Genomic DNA, 14,514 nt, shown 5'->3' on the forward strand with positions numbered 1-14,514 from the left:
TATATAATAAATATAGTAGATTAACCACTTATAAAGCAAGTAAGAAGATTAAAGGATAAAAGTGATAAAAATATACAACAATTAGTTAAGGGATACACAATATGAAAAGATGTAAAATATGACATCAAAAACAAAATAGGAGGAGAGGAATAAAAAGGTAGAGATTTAGAATGTGTTCAAACTTAATTTCTTATCAGCTTTATAGACTATCTATCTATCTATTTATTTATCTATCTATCTATCTAGACAGTTATATGTCAGCCTTATGATTACCACAAAGCAAAAACCTCTAGTAGGAACACAAAAGATGATGAGAAAGGAATATAAACATAACACTAAAGGAGGTCATCAAACCACAATAGTAGAGAGCATGAATAGAAAATTAAATCTACAAAGCAATCAAAATCAATAAGTACATACACAAATGTATGCACATAAAATGGCAATAAGGACATACCTATCAACAATTACTTTAAATGTAAATGGATTAAGTGCTCCAATCAAAAGACAGAGTAGCTGAATGGATAAAAGAGCAAGGTCCATGATTATGTTGCCAATAAGAACCTCAGTTTAGATGTGAGTTTGATAGTGCAATGACAGTGAAATGAGGTGAAGGGATGGAAAAATATGTTACACGCAAATGGAAACCCAAAGAAAGCAAGCTGGACTATCTATACTTATATCAGACAAAATAGGCTTTAAAACAAAGATTAATAAAAGACCAAGAAACACATCACATAATTATAAAGGAATCAACCCAACAAGAGGATATAACACTTATAAATAGTTATGCACCCAACTGTAAGGGTACCTAACTATATAGAATAAAATTGAGGAGTAAAGTGGGAATTTTCCAACAGTACAATAAAAGTAGGGGACTTTAATATCCCACTTATATCCATGGATATATCATTCAGAGAGAAAATGGATATAGACACACTGCCTTAACACATTAGACTAGATGGACTTAATCACTCTATACAGAACACTCCATCCAAAATCAAAAAACACATGCTTCTCAAAGGCACATGGAACATTTTCCAGGAAAGATATTATGGTAGGCCATAAAACATGTCTCAGTAAATTTAAGATGACTGAAATCATATTAAGCATCTTTCATCAATGATAATGGTATTAAACTAATAATCAATTATAAGAAGAAAACTGGAAAAATCACAAATATGTGGAGATTAAAAAACATGCTGCTGAACAATTAAATGGGTCAAAGGAGAAATAAAATTACCTTGAGACAAATGAAAAAAAATACTAAAATCTATGGAATGCCACAAAAGCACTTCAAACAGGGAATTAAGAACAATACAGGCATACCTCAAAAAATCTGAAAAATCAACAGTAAAAAAATCTAACTTCATGTCTAAAATAATGAAAAAATGAGAAACAAATGAAGCCTAAAGTTATTAGAAGGAAGGAAATAGTAAAGATCAAATGGGAAATAAATGAAATAGAGATTTAAGGAAATAAAAGATCAATGAACTAAGTGCCAGTTCCTTACAAAAATAAAATTATCAAACCTTCAGCAGGACTAAGAAAAAGAAAGAAGGATCAAATAAATCAAATCAGAAGAGAAGTTACAATTGATAACAAGAAATACAAAAGACCATAAGAGACTACCATGACAATTATAGGCCAACAAATTGGATAATCTAGAAGAAATGGATAAATTCCTAGAAACATACATTCTTCTAAGACTGAATCATGAAGAAACAGAAAATCTGAAGAGACTGTTAATACTAAAGAGACTGAGTCTGAATTAAAAACCTATCAACAGAAGTCCACGACCAGATGGCTTCACTGGTGAATCCTAATAAACATTTAAATAAGATTTAATACCTATCCTTCTCAAACTATTCCCTAAAATTGAAGAGGAAACACTTCTAAACACATTTTATGAGGCCAGCATTATCCTGATACCAAAACCAGACACAGAAAACACACACAAAAAAGAAAATGACAGGGCAGTATCCCTGATGAACATAGAGTTAAAAATCCTCAACAAAATACTAGCAAACTGAATCCAACAATATATTAAAAGGATCATACATCACAATCAAGTGGGATGTATTCTGGGAATACAAGGATGGTGCAACTGAAAACCAAACAAAATGACACACCGCATTAACAAAATGAAGGACAAAGATCATATGATCATTGCTATAATACAGAAAAAGCATTTGACAAAATTCATGAAAAAAAACCTCTAATTGAAATGGTACAGATGGAATGTACTTTAACGTAATAAAGACTTATATAACAAAACCAAGATGATCCTCAAAAGTGAAAAGCTGAAAGCTTTTCCTTTAATATCAAGAAAAGACAAGGATGCTCACTCTTAACATTCTTACTCAACATAGTATTGGAAGTCATAGAGCAATTAGGGAGAAAAAAGTAAATAAAAGGCATCCAAAGTGGATAGGAAAAAGAAAAATGTATTTCCAGATGACATAATTTTATACATGGAAAACCCTAAAGATATCACCAAAATACTATTAGGAGTAATAAGCAAATTTAGTAAAGTTGAAGGGTACAAAATCAATATACACAAATCTGTTGTGTTTCTATATACTAATGATGAATTATCAGAAAGAGAAATTAGGAAAACAATCCCATTTACAATTGCATTAAAAAGAATAGGACTTCCGGCTCAAGATGACAGCATGAGTAGTGAGGCAGAAATCTCCTCCCAAAACTACATATAGTTTTGAAAATACAACAAATACAACTATTCCTAAAAGAGAGACGAAAGGATACAGTACAACAGCCAGGCTACATCTGCATCTGTGATTACTCAGCATCACACTAAGGGGGTAAGACACAAAGCTGTGACCCAGCAGGACCTGAGCACTCATCCCACCCCAGCTCACCAGTGGGAGGAAAGGAGTCGGAGTGGGGAGGGAGTGGAAACACAGGACTGCTAAATAACCAGCCCTAGTAATCTGCACTGGGAGCACAGACATGCATTGCATGGTGTGCTGGGTATCACAGAAATGGAAAAGTAAAATTTGCGAGCAGGTCTCCACAGCCGGCTCCCCTGGGACAAAAGAAAAGCAGGTGCTTTTTAAAAGTCTTAAAGGGACAAGGGTTCAACAGCTGGACAAAATCGTTCCAGCACAATCAGCCCAGCAAGCTGGGAATCTTGAGGAACTTCCAGCCCCCTAACCCCCTGGGGGTAAAGCAGCCCCAAAGCCCATCACAGTGATAAGCAGCTTGCCATTCATAACCCCTGGCAGGCACTGCAAGCAAACCAGCTGACCCGCCACAGCTACAGAGCACCTAGAAAGCGGCCGAGCCCACAGCCACCACAGATCCTCCTCCCAGCACACAGCTAACTAGGACAAGCAGTGGAAGCTGTAACAAGGTCCAGAAGGCATGAAGGGGTGCTGTTCTTTCAGGAGAATATACCCAGCATGGCTACAACTCTCTGCTGTACTCTTGGCAGGTCTGAGGGTGGCTCCAACCATGGCAGCTCAAGGAGATTGTCCCAGAGTCTCCTTCCGGTGTGCAGGTAACTAGCACAGACAGCAGAAGCCAGAGCAAGGTCTGGAAGGCATGAAGGGGCACCAGGAGAACACACCTGGTGAGGCCGTGACCCCCTACAGCGCTCTAGGCTAGCTTGAGGGCAGCCCCACCCACAGCAGCTCAGGAGATTGTCCCAGAGTCTGCTCCTGGTGTGCAGGTAACCAGCACAGGCAGTGGAGAAGGGCAAGGCAACCAACAAGCAGGAAGGGACATTGTTCTCCCAGCTGACACATGTGCCACCTGCCTGTGACCACTTCTATTGCCATGAAAAGGCAGAAGAATCTGGTCCAGTCAAAAATCACTCAGACAACCCCAGAGAGAGGGCCTGGTGAAATATATATAACTAATCATCCTGACAAAGAATTCAAAATAAAAGTCATAATGATGCTGATGGACCTGCAGAGAAATATGCAAGAGCTAAGGGATGAAGTCCAGAAGGAGATAACAGAAATGAAACAATCAATAGAAGGGCTTAAGAGCAGACTGGACAAGGCACAAGAGACTGTTAATGGAATAGAAATCAGAGAACAGGAATACTGAGAAGCTGAGGCAGAGAGAGATAAAAGGATCTCTAGGAATGAAAGAATATTAACAGAACTGTGTGACCAATCCAAGCAGAACAATATTCACATAACAGGGGTACCAGAAGAAGAAGAGAGAGAAAAAGGGATAGAAAATATCTTTGAAGACATAATCACTGAAAACTTCTCCAAGCTAGGGAAGGAAATAGTCTTTCAGACCATGGAAGACCACAGATCCCCCAACACAAGTGACCCAAGGATGACAACACCAAGACATATAATAATTAAAATGGCAAAGATCAAAGACAAGGACAGAGTAGTAAAGGCAGGCAGAGAGAGAAAAAAGATTACCTACAAACAAAAAACCATCAGGCTATTATCAGACTTCTGAGCAGAAACCTCAAAGGCCAGAAGAAAATGGCAGGATATATTTAATGTTATAAAACAGAAGGGCCTTGAACCAAGAATACTGTATCCAGAATGATTACCATTTAAATTTGATGGATTGATTAAACAATTTCCAGATAAGCAAAAGTTGAGTGAATTTGCTTCCCACAAACCACCTATACAGGGAATTTTAAATGGACTGCTCCAGATGGAAGCACACTTAAGACTACATAGATGTCACCAGAGAAAATAAAAACACAGCAAAGAAAGAAGACCAACCAAATACTAACTAAGGACAAAAAATAAAATCAACTATCCAGAAAAGCAGTCAAGGAAAACAAAAAAAGTACAGAATAAAACACTTAACATATAAAGAATGGAAGAGGAAGAATAAGAAGGGAGAGAAATAAAGAATCATCAGACTGTGTTTATAATAGCTTAATAAAAGAATTAGGTTAGATGGTTAGATAGTAAAGAAGCTACCCTGGAACCTTTGGTAACCACGAATCCAAAGCCTGCAATGGCAATAAGTACATATCTTTCAATAATCAACATAAATGTAAATAGACTGAATGCACCAATCAAAAGACACAGAGTAATAGAATGGAACCTGGACACTACATTACATCATATACAAACATTAATTCAACGTGGATTAAGACTTGAAGGTAAAACCTAAAACCATAAAACTCCTAGAAGAAAACATAGGCAAGAAGCTCACTGACATTGGTCTTGGTGATGACTTTTTTTATCTGACTCCAGAAGCAAAGGCAACAAAAGCAAAAATAAGAAAATTGGACTACATCAAACTGAGAAGCTCTGCACAGTAAGAAAACAAAGAAATGAAAAAGCCTAATGAATAGAAGAAAATATTTGTAAATCATATATCCAATAAGGGGTTCGTATTAGTATCCAAAATATATGAAGAACTCATATAACTCAAAGCAAAAAAATAACAATCCAATTAAAAATTGGGCAGAACACCTGAACAGACATTTTTCCAAAGAAGACATACAGAGTCCAACAGACCCAAGAAAAGATGCTTAACATCACTAATCATCAAGGAAATGTAAATCAAGACCACAGTGAGAACACACCAGTCAGAACGGCTACTATCCAAAATTCAAGACATAACAAGTGTTGTCAAGGATGTGGAGAAAAGGGAACCCTCCTATACTGTTGGTGGGAATGTAAACTGTTGTAGCCAGTATAGAAAAAAGAGTATGTAATTTCTTCATAAAATTAAAAACAGACTGACAAGTGATCCAGCAATTCCACTACTCAGGGTATCTATCTGAAGAAAACAAAAACACTCCTATAAAAAGATATATGCACCCTATGTTCATTACAGCATATTTACAGTATCCAAGATATGGAAACAACCTAAGTGTCTACTGAAGGATCAATGGATATAGAAGATATGGTATATATATATATATATATAATGGAATACTAGTCTCGTATAAATAAATAAAATCTTGCCATTTGCGACAATGCGAATGGACCTTGAGGGCATATTCCAAGTGAAGTAAGTCAGACAGAAAGACAAATACCATATGATTTAACTGATACACAGAATCTAAAACAAAACAAATGAACAAATAAAACAAAATTCATAGATACAGGGAACAGAACAGTGTTTGCTAGAGGGGAAGCAGTTATAGGATAGGCAGAGCTGGTTTAGGTTGTCAAGAGGTACAAACTACTAATTATAAAATAAATAAGTCATGCGGATGTAATTGTACAGCTGGATAACTATAGTCAATAATATTGTAGTGCATACTTGAAAGTTGCCAAGAGACTAAATCTTAAAGTTACCATCAGAAGAAAAAATGAAAAATTTTTTTGTAACTTTGTATTGTGACTTTGGTAGCTAGACATACTGTGATCATTTTTAATGTATACAAATACTGAATCATTATTTTGTACACCTGAAGCTACTACAAATGTTATATGTAAGTTATAATTCAATGAAAAGAAGAAAAGCAAAAAATATTGCCCAAAGATACAGCCACTATAAGGAATATAAAAATCATTAAAAGAATACAAATTTAAAATTATGTTTAGTAACCAATTGGTGAGTATTCAATTTTATTTAGAAATTATCGAGGCATCTAATCAGTATCTACTCATTAACTTAATGTTTATCTAAATTTGTTGTCTAAGGATCTTGGTAATTATATTTAAACTGAAACACTACAAAAACAATCACCATTGATATTAAAATGTGTCATAAAAATGATTCCACTTAACTGAACATAAATTAATATTTTTCACAACCTTAAATATTTTCTAGGAGTAATGTTGACTTATTTGACCAGTAAACCATTATAAATAGCCTAGAAGTTCACATTAACTTATCACTTCAAGAGAAAGTAAGCCCAAACCTAAAAAACAAACATGCTTAGATTATACACCATACTGATAGACTTAGGGGAAACACAAATAATTACTATTTAGCCAAAACTACTAATCTAGTCTATTTTTCTAAAGGTTCACCTTAATTATGTAAACTTTGATTAAAAATTGTTTCTGACCTAGCAATTTGCATAAGAAGAATTTTTTTTAAGTATTGCACCATTAGACTTACTAGGTCTGTTTTTTTTCTCTGTGATTGTAAAGAGGGACATTAGATTTATATAAAGGCTCATTCGTCTCTATAAATAAATCAGAACAGAATTCCTTTACATTTAAGGGACATAATTGAATTTATTAGTACTCCATGGAAGTAGGAAAACACTTCACACTGTCATTATGAGAGGTAAAGTCCTTATATCAAGTATAGGTGCCAAAGCACAAAGAGAACCTATAGCTTCTATTTCACAGCTTCAGCCACAGGTCAACATCAAACACCAAAATTCCCCAATTAATAATTTCAGCTTTTCTTGTTTCTAAAGGGTACAAAATTCTTAATTGACTTAAGCTCATAAATACACAAAAAAGCAAAAAGTGGGACAAACCATATTCTGTCATCGCTCTCACAGCAAAGAATAGCCTCACTGTCATTCATTTGCCAAGTATCACCCAAATGGTCAGAGCATAAGATCAAATTTGGGAGCACTGCTGCCACCAAGGGAGACTAAAACCTAGGTGAATACAAAACAGGAACAAACAAGAACACAAAATCAATAGAAAGGGGGGAAAAGGAACTAAAAAATCCCCAGCAAAGTGAAAGTTCTATTGCCATTTGGAATTAACTTCAGCAGTCAGAAGATGGGACTGGACTTAACCAGTCCACAAGGTTTAGTTTACTTGGCTTCAACAGATGAGTCTACAGGGAAACTTCAGAGAAACCTCCAAAATGGTTCAAATATAATTTTCAAAAACGTTACATTATAAATCTAAGGCAAACATAAAATGAACAGCATCAAAGATGCTAATTCATTAATTAGTGAGGAAACCAGTGAGATGGTAAAAAAGAAAAAAAAAAGCCCACAGAGCATTTGAAATGCTAGGTATATAGGCAATTTAACAAAGAAATGGTAGTGTTAGATTGTTGAGTTAGACACAAAACTGGTTAATGTCTAACAGGGCTATGAACCTGTAGGGGTTTATCTGCTGCAATGGACGGAAGTGACTTTCATCTCTACCAGATAAAAAAAAGTCTACAATTTAACCTCTGCTCTGAAAAATTGTAAAACAGTCCAGACAATAGAACCCTGGTGGTTACCGTCGGGGAAGGGTTGTGGGAGGTGGGTGGGAAAGGTGAGGGGGACAAAGGGGCACAAAAATTCTCAATCATAATATAAGTTGGTCCTGAGGATGGTAGTACAGCATGGAGAATACAGCCAATGATTCTGTAATATCTTCCTATGCTGACAAATAGAAGTGCACTTGAGGGGTGAGGATTTAATAATATGAGTAATTGCTGAATCACTGTGCTGTATACTTGAAACCAATGTAAGATTGTATATCAACTATACATCAATTAAGAAAAATAGAAAGGCAAGCCCATTAGTATTTTTTTTCCCCCATTTCCAAATCTCAGAGAATTTCCTGACAGATTTCACCTATCTTTACCTCCACTGGTTGAGAAGAGAGTCTGAGAACTTAGGGTAATTGTTTCTATCTAAAACAAAGTTCCCAAGACTCCACATAGATTTAAAAGAACAATTTAAAGCATGTGAGGAGTCCCCTCATACAACAGTTCAACAGAGCTACCAAATGGCTGAGTTAATTAAAGGAAGACCAAATCATTTTATAAGTGATCTTACTCTCTTTTGAGTTAAAGAAAGAAATATATCATGTCTCTGAATGTTCCAGAATATGAAGTCTACTTTTCTTGGACCTAATAAAATTAACAAAAACAATATAACCCCATAAATTATATTTCTTCAGAAATTTTATACATTGAAATATTAACCTCCCCATAATCTCCAATAATACTACTTGGAAAGGCCATCTAGAAAATAACAAATACAATCAAGAGCTGTACCAATTCCTGGAAGTTTCTGTCCCTGTCTTTCTGGCCACCACTAGTTTTGAAAGGTAATTGGATTAAGAAACAAAAATGTGAATATTACACTTAGTATACACTTCCCTATAGAAACTCTGAGACAAGTGGTTCTCAGATATATTGGGAAAGAATCAAAGATAACTCACACACTTTAAACTTGGGCAGATGTTGTTCCTGGAGCTTCCCATCTTATAAATAAAATGAAAAGAAATACCATGACAAATATGCAAAAATACAAAAAACACAGAGAAATACAGGAGCATAATTTGAAAAAAACAGAGGGGAGGAAAAAGAGCAACAATAATTATGACATAACCAAACAAAACAACAAATACAATCCCCAGAATAAATGGTTTTCACCATAGAAGAATGTTTACCTTCATTGAAGTAAAATTAACAAAATTATTTATATTTAAAGTACACAACATGAGGGTTTGATAAATGTATACATTGTGAAATACTTACCACAGTCAAGGAAATTAACATGCCCACTACCTCATGTAGTTATTTTTTGTGTGTGGTTACAATGCTTAAGACCTAGGTCTTTTAGCAAATTTCCAATATATAATACAGTATCATTAACTATAGCCACCCAACTGTACATTAGATACTGAGAACTTCCAGTTGCAAATTTGTACTCTTTGATCAATATATCCCCAATTTTCCCACCCCCTCCCCCAGTCCCTGGTGACCACCATACTATTCTGTTTCTATGAATTTGACTTCTTTTTAGGATTCCACATATAAGTGATACCACACAGTATTTGTTTTTTCTTTCTGACTTATTTCACATTACATAATGCCCTCCAGATTCATCCATATTGTTGCAAAGGGCAGGATTTCCTTCTTTTTTATGGCTGAATAATATTCTATATACATACATATATAACATATATATGCATATATCACATATTTTCTTTATGCATTTATCTGTTGATGGACATTTAGATTGTTTTCGTGTCTTGGAAAAGATATCTGCACTCCCATATTCATTTCAGCATTATTCACAATAGCCAAGATATAGAAGAATTAAAATGAATACATCCAGTGAAAAGAAAACATTAAAAAAAAGATGATCAAATGATGGACTTCTATGATAAGGACAAAATTGCAATTCAAACTAACATTCTGAAGGAACTAATAAATGCAGGATAAGGAGCAAATGAGAGACTAAATATAATAAGATGTTGATAATAAATTAGAAAATCTTGACATGATCATAAATAGAAAATTAAAAAGATAAGTTCTTAGAAATCTGGATTTATACTCCTGGAAAGGTGGAATTAGACATATTTGTCCTTAGTCTTCTTGCCATATATATATATAAATCCTGGACATTATATATATAAAACGTACATATGGAGACTGAGAAGTGGAGAGCAGCAGACCAGCTACAGACCTCAGGACTCAAGGAATGGCAGTGGTTGAGTGCCCTGAGTTTTCTGTTAAACTCATATATTCCAGACTGAGTCCTAAAGAGGCTGGCAACTTAGAAATGCCAATGTGCTCATACAACAAAAAAAAGCCCAGGAAAAAGCCAGCTGTTTTTAGTCAAAGCAACATGGAAGGGGCAGTCTAGTAATAGTAAGACAGAAAACTTTTATACAAAAATCATTCTAGTCTAGCCAAACACTCCAGAAAAAAACTGTGGCTCCACCCCAAACTAGAACTCTACTCTTGTCAGGATGTAACATGGCATCCTAAACCCTCTGCTTAACCTCTACTATGGTGGGGTCAGAAAAGACTAAGTGAGGAGCCAAGACTTTTATTCTCGCCTAGCAGCAACAAGGTGCCTTTTGTCCTCCTCACTGGCATGGAGTCAGTGTAGGCATAGTGGAGAGTAAAGGCTTTCAATACCAGTTCCAGTGGTGAGGACGTCACCCCTTTTCAGTGTAAGTGGAGAGAAGCAGTAATGAGGCATGCTGCCCCTCCCAGGTAGGGTGGCATCAACAGAGGCCTAGGGGAGAGTAAGAACTCCCAACCCTGCCTAGCAGTAGTGAGGTGTCCCTCCCTCATCAGGTGTTTACAGAGGCCAGGTGGGGAATCTGGAGGCTCCCCATGCCTTACAACCAGTCTGGGCATAAGGAGTACCATACTTCCTCTGGTGCAGAGGGCCTGCAGATTTTAATAAGATCCAGTCTCATAACTTAAAACCCCCGAAAGCTCACATTTCAAATAAAAGTCACTTTTCATACCAATAACCAGTATCTCAATAATCTAAGATCACACTACAAGAAAATAGAAAAGAGCAAATTAAACCCAAAGCAAGAAGCAAGGAAGGAAATGATATGGTCAACCAATGAAATTAAAAACAGAAAAAGAGAGAAAGTCAATGAAACAAAGTTTGGTTCTTTGAAAAAAGTCAACAAAGTTGACAAACCTCTAGAAATTCTGACAAAGATAAAAATAGGAAAGACACAGATCATCAATATCAGAAATGAAACAGGGAATATCACTACAGTTCTGCAGCCATTAAGAAAAATAATACTACAAAATTTACGTTCATACATTCAGCAACTTAGAAGAAAAATAAATTCCTCAAAATCCACAAATTACCAAAACCCAACCAAGATGAGACAGATGACCTGAATTGTGCTATAACCATTAAAGAAATTTAATTTGTAATTTAAAAGCTCTCAAAAAGGTAATCTTTAGGGCCAGATGGTTTTGCTGGAGAAAACTAGTATTTAAAGAATCAACACCAATTTTACGTACTCTTCCAGAAAGTGGAAGTGGAAGAGACACTTTAATTCATTTCATTAGGCAAGTATTACCTTAATACCTAAACCAAATAAAGACAGCACAAAAAGGACTAGAGATCAGCATCTCTCATGAACTTAAACATAAAAATACCCATCAACATATTAACAAACAGAATTCAATAATGCAAAAAAGAATTGTACACCATGATGAAGTGGTGTTAGTATTCGAGGCTGGCTCAATGTATGAAACTTAATCAATGTAATATACCATATCAACAAGCTGAAGAAAAGAAACATGAATTATATCAACTGATGCAGTCAAACTATTTGCCAAGATCTAACCCCCACTGAGGATCCAAACTATCAGCAGACCAGGAATAGAAGGGAACTTCCTCAACTTGTTAAAGAATACCTACAAAAATCCCACAGATGACATTCTACTTAACTATGAAAGAATGAATGTTTCCCTCCTAAGAAAAGAAACAAGGCAAAAAGATGCCCGCTCTTACACCTGCTATTCAATCTAGTGCTGTAAATCTTTTCCCAGTGAAATAAACAAAGAACAGGAAATAAAAAGCATGCAAATCAGAAGGGGAGAAATAAAACTGTTTCTATTTGGAGGTTACCTGAGAGTTCACATAAAAAAATCCCAAGAAATAAAAAAAAAAAACCTCCACAAAACACACAAGACAAAATTTCCAAATGACAATAACAAAAAAGGTGCAGAAGCAATTCAATGGAGAACAGATAGCCTTTCCATCACATTGTGATGGAGCAATTAGATATCCATAGGCAAAAAAAAAGTATCTCAGCATAATTCTCACAACTATACACAAAATTTAATTCAAAGTATATGAAAAACTAATTGTAAAATGTAAAACTATAAAACTTTTAGACAACACAGGCAAATATCTTCAGGACTTAACACCAAAAGGGTGATCACAAAATCATTAAATTTGACTTTATCAAAATTAAAAAGTTTTCTCCTCAAAATAAACCCATTTTTAGTTTTCTTATATACAAATAATAACCAATTAGAAATTATAATAGAAGGAAAATATTCCATTTACAGTGAGAAACAAGGAGATTAGATATCTAGGAAAATTGCTATCAGTAAATACACTGAACTTACATATAGCAAAGAGATGAAATCCTACTAAGGAACATAGAGTTTTACAATAAAATGATGTATCTTGTTATTGTTAGAAAAAATATTTTTGAAAATAAAACCAAATATCCTTAAACCATATATGAATTCAATGTGATCTGAAAATATCAATAGTATATTCCAATAAATTGTCAAGAATACTACTAAAGTCTATGGAATATGTAAAACAAATCATGAAGAAGTTGAAGAAAATGAATAGTAGTTAAATGGAAAATACAGGGAAGGGAATATACAGGGAAGGAAAGATCAAATAAACAGAATGTATGGTTTAGAAACATATTTAAGTATCTATAGATATTTAGCATATATAAAGATGGCATATTTTTAATAAGTGGTTTGAACCAATTGGCTAATTATTTGGGAAATTAGCCCTACTTAAATGCAAATAGCAATTTATCTTTGGATCAAACATTTAAACACACAAAAAGGAAAACATCAATGCCCCCAATGAGAACATGAGGAAATTTGATAAATAATCTTGACATAAGAAAGGATTGTGTAAATTAGCTAGACTACTAGAAATTCATCAGGAAAAGAGTTAATATAACTATGTAGAAAATTATAATACTCAGAGCTGATGAGGATGTGGTAACATTTAATTCTTATATACTATGAGTAGGAAGATGAACAAGTGCTCTCATTTTGAAGAATAATTTTTCAAAATCTCTTAAATCTAAATGCATTTACTTTTATTTAGAAATTCCACTATAGGGAGGGGAATGTTAAGGCCAAGGCCATCTTGGTCAAAACTGTAAGTATTAGTAATTCCTGCCATGTAAAGATTTTCCTTGTATGTGATGGGGTACTCCTTTATGAATATGGTAATATTTAGATACTTAACTTACTTTCAATATGCACTCCACAAGAAAAGACGTTAATATTTAAAAAAAAAAGAAAAGAAAAAGAAGGAGAAGAAAAATTCCAGAATCTGCAAAACAAGTTAAATCAAGGTCACATTATTTGCTATGATCAAGGGGTTTTAACCCTGGGATACAAGGATGGATGAATGTACCTAAATCAACATGATACATTAACAGAATGAAAGAATTATATGATCACCTCAATAGATGCAGAAAAAGCATTTGAAAAAATTCAACATCCATTCGTGATAAAAACACTTAACAAATTAGGCACAGAAAGAGCACATCTCAACATAATAAAGACCATATATAACAGTTAACATCATACTCAATGGTGAAAGTTTAAAAGCCTTTCCTTTAAGAACAGAAACAAGACAAGGATGCTCACTCTCACTACTCCATTTCAACATAATACTAGAAGTCCTAATTATAACAATCAGCCAAGATAGAAATAAAGGACATCAGAATTAGAAAGTAAGAAGTAAAATAGTCTCTATTGGCAGATGACATGATTTATATATAGGAAACCCTAAAGATTCAATCAAAAAACAATTAGAACTAATAAATGAATTCAGTAAAATTGCAGGATACAAAAATCAACATAAAAATCAGCAGCATTTCTACACATTAATAATGAATTTTCTGGAAAAGAAATAAAGAAATTGACCTTATTTATAAGAGCATCAAAAATAAGATACTTAGGAATAAATTTAAGGAAGCAAAAGATCTCTACTCTGAAAACTATAAGACTGATAAAAGAAATCAAAGGAGACACAAACGAAAGGAAAGATATTCCATGTTCATGGTTTGGAAGAGTTAATGTTATTAAAATGTCAATACTACCAAGAGCTTTCTATAGATTCAATGCAATTCCTATCAAGAT

Source organism: Manis pentadactyla, chromosome X (assembly GCF_030020395.1).
Source record: "Manis pentadactyla isolate mManPen7 chromosome X, mManPen7.hap1, whole genome shotgun sequence".
In the NCBI taxonomy this organism is placed as follows: Eukaryota; Metazoa; Chordata; class Mammalia; order Pholidota; family Manidae; genus Manis; species Manis pentadactyla.